Source organism: Trichoplusia ni, chromosome 1 (genome assembly GCF_003590095.1).
Source record: "Trichoplusia ni isolate ovarian cell line Hi5 chromosome 1, tn1, whole genome shotgun sequence".
Taxonomy (NCBI): Eukaryota; Metazoa; Arthropoda; class Insecta; order Lepidoptera; family Noctuidae; genus Trichoplusia; species Trichoplusia ni.
The window spans coordinates 3,929,097-3,950,716 of NC_039478.1; the positions used below are offsets into that span (position 1 = coordinate 3,929,097).

Consider the following 21,620-nt stretch of genomic DNA (forward strand, 5'->3'; position numbering starts at 1 on the left):
CTCTCAATGTCACGTTATCTCTTCTTGCCTATGCACTCCTTGTTTCAAAGCATTTTGTGGGGTGGGGGTGTGGTATCGAGGTTGTTGCACGCAAGCTAACAAAACCAGTAAAAACTAGTCATCATGACCTTGTAGCCAATGTCCTGCACGCTTCTGCAAAATATAGTTTAAATACGAGTATTTATTCAACTTTTATTTTGAAAACTCACGGTAGTAACTAAATATAAAAAACACAACCATTTAATTAAACATCAAATCAAAATAATAACCATTACCTATTTAAATATTTCTCATTTAACTTGTTTCAAATACGAGAGACAGTTTATGTTAAAGACAATTCATATTAAACAAAAAGTTACATTGAAGCTCATTAAAATAGTCAGTGTCAGCAACCTCTTCTTGCGTTATAGACTACTAGTACTAGATTTCGGCGTTTTTCTGAATTTCGATCTACTCAAAAGGCCCACGCGGTCTCACGTTACTTGTTTATTGACCTTTTGACGGACTTCCTCTAAAAAACATTTACAAAAGTAATGTAAATTGCCTAATGGTGGTTATGTTTAGCCCTCGAACAACAACTAGCTATTCGGGTTAAACTTGCCCTGTCCTACTGAAAAATTAAATTAATAGAATAGCCTCATCGACTTCAGCGTAATCATTAAACATTAGATAATTAGTGATACTTGTATTTGGTTTCAAGATGGATTACGATGAAAAAAAAGTACGTGTGGCCCTCGGAGACTGCCGCGGCAAAGCTATTGCATAGTATTTTTATCAAGTTATGCAATAAAAACTATGTATTTAATTTATTTACACAGTATTTTTTTATATACGAAAACTCACATTTTCTCAACGCAATTCGTGGTGTATTGCATCTTATGAGATGAATAAAACGATTTGGAATTAATTTGATGAGATTTCAACTTTTCAGTTTGAACCCGCGTTATGAACAAGAACAACTGCAATACGAAAACAACATTTGTCCAAAAATCAAGTTTAAAATTTAGCATTTTATTAAATTCGTGAGTACTAATAATTTTTACTGATGATTTAAGTATTTGTTTTGACTCTGGCTTTAAATTTGTAGTAACTCAGAAGTCGGGTTTTCACACTACACGATACTTAAATATCGGGAAAGCTGTTTACGACCTGCGCGGTGAACGCACGTGATCGTCGCCCGCCGTACGTCAGTCAGTTGAATGCGTCAGCAGGGACTGCACGCCGCTGAGTGCAAAATATTCAAAACCAACGTGTTGCAAGGGTCTATGCAACAAAATTCACTGACACTATGTTCAATATACTGTAATACACCGCTTTTAAGTCATATCATAATTATTTTATGTCATAAATCCTGAGATATTTACAAATTCCTATCCTGAAGTCTAAAAACGTGGTTTTCTACTCGTCGGTCTAGGATTAAACAGCTAACCAGTAGCTAGCAAAAATGAACCTTAGTCTGAAAGTGTTAGGGTTCACTATTGTAAAATAATTGAACTGTACTTGCAACGGTCCTATCAGATTTGAACCTCTTCTTGCGTTATGAGTTCCTAGTACTAGATTTCGGCGTTTTCCTGAATTTCGATTTACTCAAAAGGCCACGTGGTGTTTATTGTTTACCTTTTGACGGACTTCCTCCTTAAAATATTTACAAAAGTAATGTGAATTACATGATAGAGGTTCCACATTAATGGCCCCAACACGTCAAATAACTACTAGCTAATCGGTTTAAACTTGGCCAGTGATGCGATGATTAAAACGTATTTTATTTGCTCAGTCCCCATTGCTTTTTTTCTAGATCATCAGAAACAAAGGACGAGTAGGAAACGATAAGTTTGTCATAAAAACATGATTTGCTTAGCTTCGTACCATTTCCTTCACAAGCATCAAGTCTTTTAACATTCTTGTTCTCTTAGTGACTGAATGCAGGCTTATCGATTGGAACTCGACGCCCTTAAGTCGTTTACAATAATCAATATCGTTGCATGTCTATACAGCAGAAAGTGAAAGGAATTCAAAAGCTTGTTACCTCTTCATATCCTCTTCTGCCCTTGTACTTGCTTATCTGTTGCGTAATATATGTTCGTTTCTGCGGTTACTACTTTGAAAATGACAGATAAATGAATATCCAGGATAGGATATCAGAATGCAAGACAGTAAATTATAAAAACTAAATATATTGTTCGATCTTAAGTATAAATAATTTTATATAGAAAGGAATGCATTTCATGTATGTAAAAAACGTCACTAAACCTAATAGAAGAAAACAAAATTTTGAATGTAGGTACTTCAGCTACTTTAGTTTTTTTTAATAACTAGCCATAAATCAGAAATCGTTACGTCTGTAACGATAATATACCACTTTATGAAGGCTGGAGGGTGAATCGGGCGTAAGAACTAGATTTAGGTCGACGCAGTCACTCACAAAACCGGCTTTATTTGATTCATAAATAACTGTGTTGATACATCCGTGTCACTCTCGGAACTGGCCCATACCAGTGAATCATAATATCACGGTTCAAGTTCATGTTATAATTTTTATTTTTTATGTCATTAATCATAAGAATTTCCGAAAACCTTTCACGGATACCTTGAACTTGATAAAATATAGTTAACTCCTTGCACTTCTCGGTCCCTAGTATTAAACTTGAGGACTGCTTCGGGATCCGACGCCCGTTCATATGCAGCCAGCTTGACGCATAGTCAGAGAGCGCTTCATATGGAAAGTTTATCTCGAATCGGTCCCTACGATTAGCTGTTTGTTCAAAAGAATTTATTGTGTTACAGTTAGAAAGTGTAGAGGAGTATAGATTAATGTATAGAATTTGTGAATTGATAATTTAGTCACGCCCCGCGTCGGGCGCCAAAATAACTAAAATTCGGCTGAACAGAAGTACGTCCATTATGTTTGAAGTTTCTGTCACTCCCATTTAAAAACAAATGAACAATGGCGCAAATTGAAAGAATAAAAAAATATACGCCTTTTCAATACTTACTTCGTAAAACATATAATTATAAATTCGTTTAAATGAGAATGTTCACTGAAATCTTGAATCATAATTAATGATGCCCTAGTCACTAGCTACTATTAAAAGCAACTATTTCAGGCTTCCGGACGGCTTGCTAGCTGTGTAGGTTAACGATGTATGTGTGAGATGCACTCCTCTCTCAATGTCACTTTATCTCTTCATGCCTATGCACTCCTTGTTTCAAAGCATTTTGTGGGGTGGGGGTGTGGTATCGATGTTTTTGCAGGCAAGCTAACAAAACCAGTAAAAACTAGTAATCATGACCTTGTAGCCAATGTCCTGCACGCTTCTGCAAAATATAGTTTAAATACGAATATTTATTCAACTTTTATTTTGAGAACTTACGGGTAACTAAATATAAAAAACACAACCATTTAATTAAACATCAAATCAAAATAATAACCATTACCTACTTAAGTATTCTTCATTTAACTTCTTTCAAATACGAGAGACAGTTTATGTTAAAGACAATTTATGCTAGATAAAAAGTTATATTGAAACTCATTATAATAGTCAGTGTCAGCAACCTCTTCTTGCGTTATGGACTCCTAGTACTAGATTTCGGCGTTTTTCTGAATTTCGATCTACTCAAAAGGCCCACGTGGTCACGTTACTTGTTTATTGACCTTTTGACGGACTTCCTCTAAAACACATTTACAAAAGTAATGTAAATTTCATAATGGTGGTTATGTTTATGCCCCCAACACCCCGAACAACAACTAGCTAATCGGGAGAAACTTGCCCTGGCCTACCGAAAAATTAAATTAATAGAACAGCTTCATCGACTTCAGCGTAATCATTAAACATTAGCTAATTAGTGATACTTGTATTTGGTTTGAAGATGGATTACGATGAAAAAAAAGAACGTGTGGCCCTCGGAGACTGCCGCGGCAAAGCTATTGCATAACATTTTTTATCAACTTATGCAATAAAATTATGTATTTAATTTATTTACGCAGTATTTTTTTTTTTATATACGAAAACTCACATTTTCTCAACGCAATTCGTGGTGTATTGCATCTTATGAGATGAAATGAATAAAACGTTTTGGAATTAATTTGATGACATTTCAACTTTTCAGTTTGAACCCGCGTTATAAAGAAGAACAACGGCAATACGAAAACAACATTTGTAAGTTAAAATTTTATCATTTTATTAAATTCGTGAGGACTAATATTTTTACCGATGATTTAAGTATTTGTTTTTACTCTGGCTTTAAATTTGTAGTAACTCAGAAGTCGAGTTTTCAAAATACACGAGAATTAAATATCGGGAAAGCTGTTTTCGACCTGCGCGGTGAACGCACGTGAGCGTCGCCCGCCGCACGTCAGTCAGTTGAATGCGTCAGCAGGGACCGCACGCCGCTGAGTGCAAAGTATTCAAAACCAACGTGTTGCAAGGGTGTACGCAACAAAATTCACTTACACTACGTTCAATATACTGTAATACACCGCTTTTAAGTCATATCATAACTATTTTATGTCATAAATCCTGGGATATTTACAAATTCCTATCCTGAAGTCTAAAAACGTGGTTTTCTACTCGTCGGTCTAGGACTAAACAGCCAACCAGTAGCTAGCAAAAAAGGACCTTAGTCTGAATAGTCTTACGGTTCACTATAATAAAATAATTGAACTGTACTTGCAACGGTCCTATCAGATTTGAACCTCTTCTTGCGTTATGGGTTCCTAGTTTCGGCGTTTTTCTGAATTTCGATTTACTCAAAAGACCAAGTGGTTTTTATTGTTTACCTTTTGACGGACTTCCTCCTTAAAGTATTTGCAAAAGTAATGTGAATTACATGATAGAAGTTCCACATTAATGGCCCCAACATGTCAAATAACTACTAGCTAGTCGGTTTAAACTTGCCCAGTGATGCGATGATTAAAACGTATTTTATTTGCTCAGAATGCAAGACACTAAATAATTATTAATAAAGAATATTTTGTTGGATCTTAAGTAATAGCAATATCATTTGATATAGTAAGGAATGCATTTCATTTATCTAAAAAAACGTCACGAAACCTAATAGAAAAAAATAAAATTTTGAATACAGGTACTTCAGCTGCTTTAGTTTTTTTTTTAATAACTAACCATAAATCCGAAATCGGGACGTCTGGACTACAATAAAACTTTATAAAGGCTAGAGGGTGCAACGGGCTTAGGAACTAGATTTAGGTCGACGCAGCCACTCACAAAGCCGGCTTTATTTGATTCATAAATAACAGTATTGATACATCCGTGTCACTCTAAAAACTGGCCCATACCAGTGAATTATAATATCACGGTTCAAGATCATGTTATTATTTATTAATAATATTTTTTATGTCATTAATCATAAGAATTTCCGAAAACCTTTCACGGATACCTTGAACTTGATAACATATAGTTAACTCCTTGCACTTCTCGGTCCCTAGTATTAAACTTGAGGATTGCTTCGGGATCCGACGCCCCGACAGCTAGACGCATAGTCAAAGAGCGCTCCATATGGAAATTTTATCGCCAATCGGTCCCTATGATTAGCTGTTTGTTCCATAGAATTTATTGTTACATTAAGAAAGTGTAGAGGAGTATAGATTAATGTATTGAAATTGTTCATAGATAATTTAGTCATGCCCCGCGTTGGGCGCCAAAATATCTAAAATTCGGCTGAACAGAATACGTCCATTATGTTTGAAGTTTCAGTCACTCCCTATTAGAAACAAATGAACTATGGTGCAAATAGAAAGAATAAAAAAATATACGCCTATTTCAATACTTATTTCGTAGGTCAAAATATAATAAAAATATCACATAGTTTAAATGCAAGTTCACTGAAATCTTGAATAAATGCTCTCATAATTGATGATGTCCTAGTCACTAGCTACTATTAATAGCAACTATTTCAGGCTACCGGAAAGCTTGATAGCTGCGTAAGGGTACTGTGAACACGTTAAAGATGTATGTGTGAGATGCACTCCTCTCTCAATGTCCCGTTATCTCTTCATGCCTGCATAGGCATGAAGAGATAACGGGACTTGTTTCAAAACATTTTCGGCGCATGTGCAAGCCTGAGCCTCGTGCTGATGAGGTTGCAAAACCAGTAAAAACTGTTCTCCGTGACCTTGTAGCCAATATCCTGCAAGCTTCTAACAAAATATAGTTTAAATACGAGTATTTACAAAACTTTATTTTGAAAACTTAAGGAAGTCTAGTTATGATTTATACCTACCCTGTTTATTTCAAATTTTTCATTATATCTTCGCTCATATTAATCGCAGCGTTAAAGTTTATAGCCAAGCCTTCCTCGATGAATGGTCTATTCAACACAAAAAGATTTTTCCAATTTGGACCAGTTTCTGAGATTAGCGCGTTCAAACAAACAGACACACTCTTCAGCTCTATATATTAGTATAGATATCAAATCATTATTGAGTACATTTATTACTAAGGAAATACGAGGAATGCTTTGCAAGCTAGACTGAGTGCTACACTGATACAAATTAAAATTGTCGTAGTGATGTCGTGTTTGGTATCAAAATAAAGGTCTTGATCTGAAATAGTCAAATATAATGAAATAAATAAGAATAATAAGGAAGAGGAATAACTTCCATGAAAATCGCGCGCAGTAGGCGCCGCGACGTCCGTGTAATATCGATCGTATCACGGGCGGTTCTTTTGGAGCAAGCTGCGCATCGAGTACATTTTTTGTAGTTAATTCTAAAAAGATATGGATATCGAAAAATATCAGAGAAAAAAATATGGATCCAACTCCTACATCAGTCAAATAACTTGTTATAACTAAAAGTACAATTGATTCGTCCATTCTGTGTTCATAGATCTTTTTACTGATTTTACACTCACATTTATTCTAAGCAATTGTCAAGAAAATTCTATCAAAGAGGATTAATTGGCAAATATCGTTCTATACTTACTAAAATATTTACATGTATAATATCAAATCATTGTAGAGAAGTTACATTTATTTGCTTATTTTTTAAAATATGAGGAACGCTTTGCAAGTTGGACAGAGCGCTACACTGTTACATATTAAAATTGTCGTAGTGTTGTCGTGTTTGGTATCAAAATAAAGGTCTTGATCTGAGACAGTCAAATGTTACTAAATCCATTAGTTATAATAAAAAGAAGGACGATTTACTGCTATGAAAATCACGTGCTGTTGGCGCCGCGATGTCCGAGTAATATCGATCGTACTCACGTTTTGTACTTAGAGAGCAAACTGCGCGCATCGAATATGTTTTCCGTAATAAATTCTTAAACATGGTTATTATATTCAAATTATTCATTTCGAGACCTTCATTTTGATACCAAACATCACTATGATATCACAACATATAATTCGTTTCAAAGTATACAATTTATTTTATTCCGCTTCTTTGCTTTAAGGCAGTTATCACAGTTGTGGTTAATAAAAAAAAGAATAAAAAAAGTAATGACACGAATGCATTAATATAAAAATGTACTCTTTCGTCGGCGAAAAACCGACCAAATCCTTGGCTACATGTGACCCTGGTACTGATGCGATGCACTCTCGGGCTGGGTGCCAGATAAGTTCAGTCGAGTTGATAATATCCGACTTATGTGGGCTAGGCCACGCCTCATGTTTTAATTATAATGTAGGGTTCCATTCTATTTGACTTACCCAGATCAATACATTCTTTTAATACCAAATACTTTTCCCTTGAACCCTTGCTAATAAAAAGCTTTGTGTAACTTTCAAAACGTTATTCGTGTTGGCTCAAAGATTTTACAAAATCTATATACATAAAACTCAAAGGTGACTGACTGACATAGTGATGCAACAACGCACAGCCGAAACCACTGGACGGATCGGACTCAAATTTGGCATGCAGGTAGATGTTATATTGTAGGCATCCGCTAAGAAAGAATTTTGATAAATTTCACCCCCAAGGAGTTAAATAAGGGGATGAAAGTTTGTATGAAACTTTGTCAATTTTAAAGCGATCGGGCTGAGACTTTGCATGCATATAGCTACTATAACGTAAGCATTGCTTAAGAAATGATTTTGATAAATTTCACCCCTAAGGGGAAAAATATTGGATGAAAGTTTGTATGAAACTTTGTCAAAGTTAATCTTATAAATGTACAGTTTGTGAGAGTGAATGGATGTATGTTTGTTGTTATTCTTTTAAGCAACGGCTAAACTTATTTGGTTGAAATTTGGTATGTAGAGAGGTGATACCCTGAATTAACACATAAGTAGGTATATTCCGTTTTATATCGGTCAAAATTGATGAAACCGTATAAGTAACGATATTTGTTGAAAAAAAACGTTGTTTGGGAGGTAACGAAAACGCTGCCTAAACCCTTTAAGATATAAGAAAATAATGTATCGTGTAATTGTATATTTAACGGAAAAGTTACCATATTATGTCTTTCTCTCAATGTCTTAACAAGTGGGCAATTATAAAGCTAAATTGGAAAGCTATTGCATAAATACAGTATTAATCAATGTGATTTCATACTTGTCGATCCAATGGACAAGGATTACCATCTTATTTTGGATTCAATGCTATGGTCATTTTAAAGTTCAATTTGATTTGTACGGGGTTTTATCCTCGAACCTCCTTGAAACTTATGAGCTTCTGGTATTGTCCTGCTGTTTGCGGGTACTGCAGTGGTTCTGCAAGAAGGTAGGTACTACAGATATTTTTCATTTACAATTCGACCTTTGCGAATAGTATATTAATGAGAAAGTAACTCTGTCTGTCTGTCTGTCTGTTACGCTTTCACGTCTAAACCACTGAACTGATTTTAATGAAATTTGGTACAGAGATAGAGTTGACCTTGACAAAGAACATATGATAGTTTTTATCCCGGACTTTAGAAGAGTTCTCTTGGAAACGCGATATAACCGACCTCGACGCGGGCGAAGCCGCGGGCAAAAAGCTAGTAATATTATATGACGCAAAACACTGTCCCATGACAAACAGATTGTTCCATTGTGACATTTACTGATGGAGTATCTTGGAATATTTAAATCTAAACATACATTGGCTCATATTAAAACACCCCACAGGCCGCCACCCGCCGTGACCTGTATGAAAGGCTAAATGGCTTTAAGGAAGAAGATATTACCTTTAATCGGGTATTTTCTTCATAAGAACGACATTTTGGAAACCAAGAAAATAAATTAAATTTTGCTCAAGTTGCATACCTAAAAGTTTAAAAAGAGCCTGGAAAACAGGCTTTTCGGGAAAAATCTTTTGATTGATTTTACAAAGTAACTAACTGTTGCCCGCGACTCCGTCCGCGAGGTTAGAAGACTTAATTTAAAATTTATGTCTTCTATATCTATCTACCCTGTTTTTTCCACATTTATCATTGTATCTTCGCTCGTATTAGTCGCAGCGTGAGATTAGCCTGAGATTAGCGCGTTCAAACAAAAAAACAAACTCTTCAGCTTTATACATTAGTATAGAGTATAGATTTGCTTGTATTTTTTGCAGGTTACGGTGATAACACGCTAACGATGTATATATGAGATGAACTCCTCTCTCAATGTCACGTTATCTCTTCATGCCTATGCAGTCCTTGTTTCAAAGCATTTTCGGTGCATGTGCAAGCCTGCGCCTCGTGTTATCGAAGTTGTTGCACGCAAGCAAACAAAACATGTAAAAACTATTCACCATGACCTTGTAGCCAATATCCTTTAAGCTTCTAACAAAATATAGTTTAAATACGATTATATTTAACTTTTATTTTGAAAATTTAAGGTAGTATATAAATATAAAAAACACAACTATTTCATTAAACATCAAATCAAAATAATCACCATTACCTACTTAAATATTCTTTCTTCATTTAACTTCTTTCAAATACGAGTGACAATGTTAAAGAAAATTTATGTTAGACAACAAGTTACATAATCATTAAAATAGTCAGTGTGTTGTCGTGTTTGGTGTCAAAATGAAAATCGTGGTTTCAGACAGCGAAACGTAACTGTTGGATATCCACATAATTACCCAAACTTCAATCGACTTACATGATACGAATAATAACTGTGGTTCGATTCAACAGGCCTAGCAGCCGAATGACGATAATACGTTATGTGAAGCCCTAGGCCCTTGCTCTGGTTCTCGCGGCGCCTCACTCAAAGTCCCGTTAGTGGAGCGTGGCGCGGCGGTGACAGTGCACGCCGTTGCTGCTCTCTTGTATGCGTCCCTATGAAAATATTGTTGCGTTTGTTGCCTTAACCAACGATTAATATTTTTGGTCTAAAATAACGCTCACTTTGGAATACGTTTTTACATAATGATATAAAGCTTTATCAAAATAATTATAAGCGTTACTAGTATTTATCTTTGTACTAAGTTGTCCTTAACATCGTTTAATTACAGGAAATATCTTAGGAGACATCAGTTTTGTAACGTAAATCCGTACCAAAATACTTCATATTACATAAACTACTGTATCTCTATCGACGTTTGACGTAACATATATATTTATTAGTTGCTTAAAGCCCCACGTTGTGCGCCAAAACACATTTTTTTTCAATTTTAATTGCGATGTATAAAAAAATGCAGAAAATATATTTATTTACTAGGGCTTTTTAAAAACTTGACGTATGAAATGAATTGAAAGATAGAAACTATTTTATAAATGTCTGGTTTTATATGGACCTCGCACTAAACGCATAATTTGTCTGCATCTCTTGAGAATCGCGTATAGGATTTAATCCAAGGCGCTCTTTGCCTATACAGCGAGCTGGCGGCGGTGACCGGGCTTCGGATCTCGTCACAATTTCGATTTGCAATACTAGGGAAGCAGAAGCGAAAGAGAGTTACATGCATTATCAACAACAGCGTTAATACCACTTCATGCCGTATCTGAAACGTATAACCTAAGCCTTCCAATATAAGGTCTCGTTTTGCATGCAAACTTTCAGAACTTTAACGGTTTGATCACTAGCTTCATTCAACATTTGCATCAAAGTATGGGCGTCTATGAAGGTTTTTTGCAAATTGCTCGTTATTAATGACATAAAACCTTGAAACGGTAACACAAAAACACATCATAATTTCACCATCCTTGAGTATGATCCATTTTCCATGAAGATACGGCAGTATCAACAGTGTTATTATGAATCAAACAAAGCCGGCTTCACAGGAGGCGTGGCCGAGCTTCACACAGTTTTTGGACTTGTTTCGCGCTCTCAACTTCGTCAAAATAGAACAAGTATTTGTGTACCTGAAAAATGAGGTAAATAAATTTAATATTTGTTGATTTGTAAGATCGTCATAGGATATCAGGTCGGAAATCACATTTTCGAATGTAATTAAATTGAGATCATTTTTATTTCGCACCTAAATAAATTAATGAAATTATATGCAGAGCTTTTTCAAGAAGAAAGGAGTATTTGCGTCGAACATAATAATATCAACTGACTTTGAATAGTTGAATGACAGTGTAGTGACCTGAGCATCCGGTGGGAGAACTACGTCACCACGGTGCGAGAGCGAGACCGCACTAGTGCGGCGTCGCGCTCACGCTCGAGTGGCAACTACTGTCTCAGCAGTTGGTTGTCATTCGGGAAAAATAACAGTAATGGCATCTTAGCCAGCAACCGCCGAGTTTTTCCTGCTATGGTTTTGAATGAACTTTTTTATTCCGTATTATTACTTTACCTCCTCTCAAACTCTTCATTGGCAATGTCTACAATAGCAACGTTTTCAACGCTCTGTTTTCCCCGTTTTGTTTGTACCTTGAGCAAATCATTTTCAGCCGAAGACACACCAAGACTCAAACATACAAAATGTTGGAACTCAGAGTGGTTGTAACCGGCTACTGAAAAATCGATTAATGGATTCGGCAGCCTGTAATGTTATTATTCAATATAAATACTATTATTAATACTTATATAATACACTCACAAAAGTAGACTTCAAAGCTTTGACGTTTTGGTTATACATTACCAAACCTGCACATGTAGTGGTACTTGTGCTTTTGATAAAATACAGTTAACTCCATGCACTTCTCGGTCCCTAGTATTAAATTCGAGGATTGCTTCGGGATCCGACGCCCGTCCACATGCTGCCAGCTTGACGCATAGTCAAAGAGCGCTCCGTATGGAAAATTTATCGTGAAGTGGTCCATATGAGTAGCTGTTTATTCCATAGAATTTATTGTGATACAGTTAAAAAGTGTAGAGGAGTATAAAGTAATAGAGTCATGTATAGAAATTGTTAATAGATAATTTAGTCATGCCCCGCGTTGGGTGTCAAATCAACTAAAATTCAGCTGAACAGAAGGTGTTGCATTATTTTTGAAGTTTTGGTCACTTTTTTTAATAAATGAATAGTGCCGCAAGAAATGGAATAAAAAATAAATGTCTATTTCTATACTTATTTCGTAGGACAAAATATAAGAAAAATATCACATAGCTTAAATAAGAATGTTCACTGAAATCGTAAATAAATGCTCTCATAATTAATGATGCCCTAGTCACTAGCTACTATTAGTAGCAACTATTTCAGGCTTCCGGAAAGCTTGCTAGCTGTGTAAGGTACTGTGAACACGTTAACGATGTGTGTGTGAGATGCACTCCTCTCTCAATGTCACGTCAACTCTTCATGCCTATGCACTCCTTGTTTCAAAGCATTTTTCACGCAAGTGCAAGCCATCTCCTCGTGCTATCAGGTTATAAAATCGAAGTAAAATCGTAAAAAATATACTCACTTTGGCGTTTTAGCCAATATTCTGTAAGTTTCTAACAAAATATAGTTTAAACATTTAACTTTAAGGTTGAAAACTTACGGTGGCACCTGAGTATTAAAAGAAAAAACACAATTATTTAATTAAACATCAAATCAAAATAATCACCATTATCTACTGAAATATTCTTCATTTTACTTCTTATAAATACGAGAGACGGTTTATGCTAAAGACAATTTATGTTAGACAAAAAGTTACATTGAAACTCATTAAAATAGTCAGTGTCTTGTCGTGTTTGATGTCAAAATGTAGGTCGTGGTTTATGACAGCGGAACGTAACTGTTTGATATCCACATAATTAATCAAAGTTCAAGCGACTTACATGATACGGATAATAACCGTTGTTCGATTCAACGGGCCTAGCAGCCGAAGAAGATCTTGATGGAGGGGTTTATGTCCAGAAGTGGACGAATATAGGCCAATGATGATGATTATTATGATTATTATGTGACTAGCAATAAAATTCACAAGTCATTGTCATAAAAATAAAATCCACTACAAAAATATCGTGACTCGGGAATATAATATATTAGAAGAGAAGATATAATTCGTGGTGGATGGCTATATCTACTTTTTGGAATTCATTTGGTGACATCTGAACTCGTGGGTATGCCTGGTTTATGAATAAAAACAACGACAGTAAATTATGAAATTATGGACACTGGATTAATGGTAGGAAGTAATAGTAATGATTAATGCAGAAAGGGTGAGGTGTGCCGCTTGTGAGATGGATCTTCTTGTGATTATTTTATCGTTTGGGTTACCCATGCCATGACTATTAAAGATAATGTTCTCATAAACTATTTGTTTTTACTCTGACTTTAAATTTATGTAAATCTGAAATAGGGTTTTCACAATTCATCTGAATCTATTAGCCATTTATAACAAATATTTTATTTTATCTGTTATTCCCAAATTAATATTATGTTTATGGGTATAAATATTCAATCACCTGATGAAACACTCCAAGCCCAGCGCGGCGACCGTACGTGAGCGTCGTCTGCCGTACGTTAGTCAGTTGAATGTGTCAGCAGGGACTGCACGTCGCTGAGTGCAAAATATTTCAACCCAACGTATGGCAAGGGTGTTCGCACCAAAAATCACTTACATTATGTTCCATATGCTGTAATACACCGATTTTAAGTCATATCATAACTATTTTATGTCATAAATCCTGAAATATTTACAAATTCCTATCCTGAAGTCTAAAAACGTGGTTTTCTACTCGTCGGTCTAGGACTAAAGAGCCAAACAGTTGCTAGCAAAAATGAACCTTAGTCTTAATAGTCTTAGCGTTTACTATAGTAAAATGATTAAACTGTACTTGCAACGGTACTATCATATTTGAACCTCTTCTTGCGTTATGGGTTCCTAGTACTAGATTTCGGCGTTTCTCTGAATTTCGATCTATTCAAAAGGCCACGTGGACACTCTTATTGTTGACCTTTTGACGGACTTCCTCCTTAAAATATTTACAAAAGTAATGTAAATTGCATGATGGAGTGATTAAAACGTCTTTTATTTTTTGCAAAATCATTAGAAATAAAGGACGAGTAGAAAACGATAAGTTTGTCATAAAAACATGATTTGCTTAGCTTCGTATCATTTCTTTCAAATACAAATTAAAATTGTCGTAGTGATGTCGTGTTTGGTATCAAAATAAAGGTCTTGATCTGAAATAGTCAAATATAATTAAATAAATTGGAATAATAAGAAGGAGGAGGAATTACTTCCATGAAAATTGCGCGTAGTAGGCGCCGCGACGTCCGTGTAATATCGATCGTACTCACGGGTGGTTCTTTCGGAGCAAACAGCGCGCATCGAGTACATTTTTTGTAATTAACTCTCGAAAAATGTTTTCAATATTCAAATTAAGACCTTCATTTTGATACCAAACTTGACTATTATGTCTCACCATCATCCAATCTCTTATAACTAAAAGTACAATTAATTCGTCCATTCTGTGTTCATAGATCTTTTTACTGATTTTACACTCACATTTATTCTAAGCAATTGTCAAGAAAATTCTATCAAAGAGGATTAATTGGCAAATATCGTTCTATACTTAAGTATTTACATGTATAATATCATATCATTGTAAAGAAGTTACATTTATTTGCTTAACTTTTTAAATATGAAGAACGCGTTGGACAGAGCGCTACACTGTTACATATCAAAATTGTCGTAGTGTTGTCGTGTTTGGTATCAAAATAAAGGTCTTGGTCTGAAACAGGCAAATGTTACTAAATCCATTAGTTATTATAAAAAGAAGGACGATTTACTGCTATGAAAATAACGTGCTGTCGGCGCCGCGGTGACCGAGTAATATCGATCGTACTCACGTTCGGTTTTTAGAGAGCAAACTGCGCGCATCCAATATGTTTTCCGTTACAAATTCTTAAACATTGATATTATATTCAAATTATTCATTTCGAGACCTTCATTTTGATATCAAACATGACTATGATATCACAACATATAATTCGTTTCAAAGTATATAATTTATTTTATTCCGCTTCTTTGCTTCAAGGCAGTTATCACAGTTGTGGTTAATAAAAAAAAGAATAAAAAAAGTAATGACACTAATGCACAAAGTTTGTATGAAAATAAATTCAGTATTAATCAATGTGATTTCATACTTGTCGATCCAATGGACAAGGATTACCATCTTATTTTGGATTCAATGCTTTGGTCATTTTAAAGTTCAATTTGATTTGTACGGGGTTTTATCCTCGAACCTCCTTCAAACTTATGAGCTCCTGGTATTGTCCTGCTGTTTGCGGGTACTGCAGTGGTACTGCAATAAGGTAGGTACTACAGATATTTTTCATTAACAATTCGACCTTTGCGAATAGCATATTAATGGGAAAGTAACTCTGTCCGTCTGTCTGTCTGTTACGCTTTCACGTCTAAACCACTGAACTGATTTTAATGAAATTTGGTACTGAGATAGAGTTGACCTTGACAAAGAACATGATAGTTTTTATCCCGGACTTTTGAAGAGTTCTCTTGGAAACGCGATATAACTGACCTTGACGCGGGCGAAGCCGCGGGCAAAAAGCTAGTAATATTATATGACGCAAAACACTGTCCCATGACAAACAGATTGTTCCATTGTGACATTTTCTGATGGAGTATCTTGGAATATTTAAATCTAAACAGACATACATTGGCTCATATTAAAACACCCCTCAGGCCGCCACCCGCCGTGACCTGTATGAAAGGCTAAATGGCTTTAAGGAAGAAGATATTAACCTTATATCAGATATTTTCTCCTTAGGAAAGATATTTTGGAAACCAAGAAAATAAATTAAATTTTGCTCAAGTTGCATACCTAAAAGTTTAAAAAGAGCCTGGAAAACAGGCTTTTCGGAAAAAATCTTTTGATTGATTTTACAAAGTAACTAGCTGTTGCCCGCGACTTCATCCGCGAGGTTAGAAGACATAAATTATGATTTATCTACCCTGTTTTTTCCACATTTACCATTGTATCTTCGCTCGTATTAGTCGCAACGTGATGGTAAATAGCCTTAAACCTTCCTCGATGAACGGTATATTCAATACAAAAAGATTTTTTCAATTTGAACCAGTAGTTCTTGAGATTAGCGCGTTCAAACAAACCAACAAACAAACTCTTCAATTTTATATATTAAGTATAGATAGAAAACACAACTATTTAAATAAACATCAAATCAAAAAATCAACCGTTACCTACTTAAATATTCTTTCTTCATTTAACTTCTTTCAAATACGAGTGACAATGTTAAAGAAAATTTATGTTAGACAAAAAGTTACATATTCATTAAAATAGTCAGTGTTTTGTCGTGTTTAGTGTCAAAATGAAGATCGTGGTTTCAGGCAGCGAAACGTAACTGTTGGATATCTACATAATTACCCAAACTTCAAGCGACTTACATGATACGGATATCAACTGTGGTTCGATTCAACAGGCCTAGCAGCCGAATGACGGTAATACGTTATGTGGAGCCCTAGGCCCTTGCTCTTGTTCTCGCGGCGCCTCACTCAAAGTCCCGTTAGTGGAGCGTGGCGCGGCGGTGACAGTGCACGCCGTTGCTGCTCTCTTGTATGCGTCCCTATGAAAATATTGTTGCGTTTGTTGCCTTAACCAACGATTTATATTTTTGGTCTAAAATAACGCTCACTTTGGAATACGTTTTTACATAATGGTATTAAGCTTTATCAAAATAATTGTAAGCGTAATTAGTATTCATCTTTGTACTAAGTTGTCCTTAACATCTTTTAATTTCAGGAAATATCTTAGGAGACATCAGTTTTGTAACGTAAATCCGCACCAAAATACTCAGCTACTGTGTCTCCATCGATGTTCGACGTAACACATACATTTAATAGTTGTTTAAAGCCCCACGTTGTGGCGTCAAAACAAGATTTTTTTCAATTTTATTTGCGATGAATCAAAACAATGCAGAATATATGTTAACTAGGGCTTTTTAAAAAATTGACGTATGGAATGATTTGAAAGATTGAAACTATTTTATAAATGTCTGGTTTTATATGTACCTCGCACTAAACGCATATTTCGCCTGCATCTCTTGAGAATCGCGGATAGGGTTGATTCAAGGCGCTCTTTGCCTATGTATGCAGCGAGCTGGCGGCGGTGACCGGGCCTCGGATCTCGTCACAATTTCTATTTGCAATACTAGGGAAGCAGAAGCGAAAGAGAGTTACATGCATTATCAACAACAGCGTTAATACCACTTCATGCCTTATCTGAAACGTATAACCTAAGCCTTCAACTATAAGGTCTCGTTTTGCATGCAAACTTTCAGAACTTTAACCGTTTGATCACTAGCTTCATTCAACATTTTCATCAATGAATGGGCGTCTATGAAGGATTTTTGCAAATTTCTCGTGATTAATGACATAAAAGCTTGAAACGGTAACACAAAAACACATCATAATTTCACCATCCATGAGTATGATCCATTTTCCATAAAGACACGGCAGTATCAACAGTGTTATTATGAATCAAACAAAGCCGGCTTCACAGGAGGCGCGGCGGAGCTTCACACAGTTCTTGGACTTGTTTCGCGCTCTCAACTTCGTCAAAATAGAACAAGTATTTGTGTTACTGAAAAATGAGGAACATAAATTTAATATTTGTAGATTTGTAAGTTCATCATAGGATATCAGGTCGGAAATCACATTTTCGAATGTAATTAAATTGAGATCAGTTTTATTTCGCACCTAAATAAAATAATTAAAATATATGCAGATTTTTTTCAAGAATAAAGGAGTATTTGCGTCGAACATAATAATATCAACTGACTTTGAAAAGTTGAATGACAGTGTAGTGACCTAAGCATCGGGCGGGACAGCTACGTCACCGCGGTGCGTGAGCGAGACCGCACTAGTGCGTCGTCGCGCTCACGCTCGAGTGGTAACTACTGTCTCAGCAGTTGGTTGTCATTCGGAAAAAATAACAGTAATGTCATCTTAGCTAGCAACCGCCGAGTTTTTCCTGCTATGATTTTGAATAAACTTTTTTAATTCTGTATTATTACTTTGCCTCCTCACAAACCACGATCGGTAGTTTATCTGTCATCTGCAAATTCATATTATGTTTATGGGTATAACTATTAAATCACCTGGTGAAACACTCCAAGCCCTACGCGGCGACCGACCGTGATCGTCGCCCGCCGTACGTCAGTCAGTTGAATGCGTCAGCAGGGACTGCACGCCGCTGAGTGCAAAATATTCAAAACCAACGTGTTGCAAGGGTGTACGCAACAAAATTCACTTACACTATGTTCAATATACTGTAATACACCGCTTTTAAGTCATATCATAACTATTTTATGTCATAAATCCTGAGATATTTACAAATTCCTATCCTGAAGTCTAAAAACGTGGTTTTCTACTCGTCAGTCTAGGATTAAACAGCTAACCAGTAGCTAGCAAAAATGAACCTTAGTCTGAAAGTGTTAGGGTTCACTATTGTAAAATAATTGAACTGTACTTGCAACAGTACTATCAGATTTGAACCTCTTCTTGCGTTATGGGTTCCTAGTACTAGATTTCGGCGTTTTTCCGAATTTCGATTTACTCAAAAGGCCACCACGTGGTGTTTATTGTTTACCTTTTGACGGACTTCCTCCTTAAAATATTTACAAAAGTAATGTGAATTACATGATAGAGGTTCCACATTAATGGCCCCAACATGTCAAATAACTACTAGCTAATCGGTTTAAACTTGGCCAGTGATGCAATGATTAAAACGTATTTTATTTGTTCAGTCCCCATTGCTTTTTTTCTAGATCATCAGAAACAAAGGACGAGTAGGAAACGATAAGTTTGTCATAAAAACATGATTTGCTTAGCTTCGTACCATTTCCTTCACAAGCATCAAGTCTTTTAACATTCTTGTTCTCTTAGTGACCGAATATAGGCTTATCGATAGGAACTCGACGCGTTTAAGTTGTTTACTATTAATGAATATCAGCAGAAAGTGAAAGGAATTCAAAAGTCTGTAACCTCTTCATATCCTCTTCTGCCCTTGTACTTGCTTATCTGTTGCGTAATATATGTTCGTTTCTGCGGTTACTACTTTGAAAATGAGAGATGAATGAATATCCAGGAAAGGATACCAGGAGGCAATTGTAAAATAATAAATACAAAATACTTTGTTCGATCTTAAGTAATAACAATAAATTAGGATGTAGTAAGGAATGCATTTCACTTATGTAAAAAACGTCACGAAACCTAATAGGAAAAATCAAAATTTTGAATTGAAGTAGATGGTTTAACCCTCGGTATGGGGGTCCAGCTGGGGGTTGAATTAATTAAAGCACCTGGTAGTGGTTACCGAAACACTAATCCGAATAACAATCTCAAATTGACAACAGAAAAATATAAATTCTTCGACTCTCTAATACTACTAACCACGGAAAATTTTAACACCGCCATTCAGAAAAGCAGTCTAAAAGCACACACTTAGAAAACGGTGGAACAATCTGTACCTCAGTTTTGCTATAATGACATATTTGCGGTTAGACAAGGTACATTCAAAATTTTTATTTTTGCTGCTTTTCTTTAGTTTTATCGTTAAATAATATTAAATATGATAGTAGGGGAGCCCACGATGCTTAATGGGGATTTACTCGAGCGTCGTTGAGACCTATTGGGATGCAAAGCTTAGATGATAAGAAGAAAAAAATGTTATACCTGTACATCGGTGGGGGAAGCGGTTATAGATTTTTAAATATTAAAAAAAGCTGTTGCATGGACATCCTCGAGCGTATCAGATATATCGACAGTAAAAATTTATCGTCAATCGGTGCATTGTCATCGTCATCTGTTTGTTCCATAAGTACGGATAGGAAGTGTAGTACATAATAGAAGTTCATGTATGGCAATTTGCTAAGTTAAATATTAAGTCAAGCCCCGCGTTGGGCGCCAAAAAACTTTAAGTGGCTAAATATTAATTATGTGCTTTATTTTCAAACGTTCGGTCACTCCCTTTTAAAGATTAATGAATAAGGACCAAAAAATTAATTCAATTAAAAAAATACACGTCAATTTCAATACTTCTTTCTTTGTTTCGTATTTAAAAACAAAAGGTCACTTAGTTTACAAAAAAGTGAATGTGTACTCAGACCTTAAATAAATGCTCTCATAATTTATGATGTCCTAGTCACTAGCTACTGTTTATAGTTACTATTTCAGGCTATCGGAAAGCTTGCTAGCTGTGTAGGGTACTGTGAACACGTTAACGATGTATGTGTGAGATGCACTCCTCTATCAAGGTCACGTTATCTCTTCATGCCTATGCACTCCTTGTTTCAAAGCATTTTCCGCGCATGTGCAAGCCTGCTCCTCGTGCTATCAGGTTATAAAATCGAAGTAAAATCGTTAAATATATACTCTCTTTGGTGTTTGCCAATATTCAGTAAGTTTCTAACAAAATATAGTTTAAATATTTAACTTTTAGGTTAAAAACTTGCTGTGGTATCTAAATATTATAAAAAACACAACTATTTAATTAGATATCAAATCAAAGTAATAAAAATTACTTACCTAAATATTCATTTAACTTCTTTTAAATACAAGAGACAGTTTATGTTTGAGACAATTTATGTTAGACAAAAAGTTACATCGAAACTAATTAAAATAGTCAGTGTTTTGTCGTGTTTGGTGTCAAAATGAAGATCGGGTTAAAGAAAGCGAAACTTGCCTGTTTGATATCCACATAATTAATCAAATACACTCAACATAATAAAATGCTGTCAACACAAAAGAGAAATTATTTACCTTTTTTATTTTATTATTGACGTTTACACGCATTCTTTTTTGAAGTGCAAAAATGTGATACATACGCTTTTTAAATTTTCTACAGGAGCATCGTGTTTGGCATAAAAATATACAAGCCCTTTTATTCGTTCGCTTATATAAAAGTCACGTGAAACTATGTTATCAAATAAATTTATTATTACGAATACACAATACGTCATAGAGTAAGTTAACAATACATGTCCCGCCAATGTTTAACTGTTTCAAATACAGTCCCGCATTCTATCAGTAAACACGGACTTTATTTTTAAATTTTAAATTAACAATGAAAAAGCTGAAGGACAAATCTGCTGATTTATAAAAATGAGGTGTCTTAGATTTAGTAAAAGCTGTCAGATTTACAGCCAGTTCCTGTTTATTGATTTTGTATTTTATGAGTGAAGAGTAAATTATAATATACATCACCTCTATACCAGTTACCTAAATATCATTTATCATACAAATTTACCATCACAAAGCTCTATGAGCTGTGAACACAGCGGACCTCTCGGCGCGTTATTCAATACATTTTAAAATGGCGGCAGCCGGCTT

General features: G+C 35.3%; 2 long non-coding RNA genes across 2 annotated transcripts in view; one reads left to right on the forward strand and one right to left on the reverse strand.

Annotated features, from left to right (window-relative positions):
• Positions 1 to 1,521: 1,521 nt before the first annotated feature.
• LOC113508723 overlaps positions 1,522 to 21,620 on the forward strand; it is a 61,288-nt gene continuing 41,189 nt past the window's right edge. The window contains exon 1 of the long non-coding RNA XR_003402043.1: positions 1,522 to 4,157. This is a non-coding gene — a long non-coding RNA (uncharacterized LOC113508723). The remainder of the gene's footprint in view (positions 4,158 to 21,620) is intronic.
• Positions 10,607 to 17,990, reverse strand: LOC113508739. The gene is made up of 3 exons (XR_003402046.1): positions 17,301 to 17,990; positions 16,677 to 16,855; positions 10,607 to 15,558 (listed from the first exon to the last, which is right to left on the reverse strand). It is a non-coding gene; the product is annotated as an uncharacterized LOC113508739 (long non-coding RNA).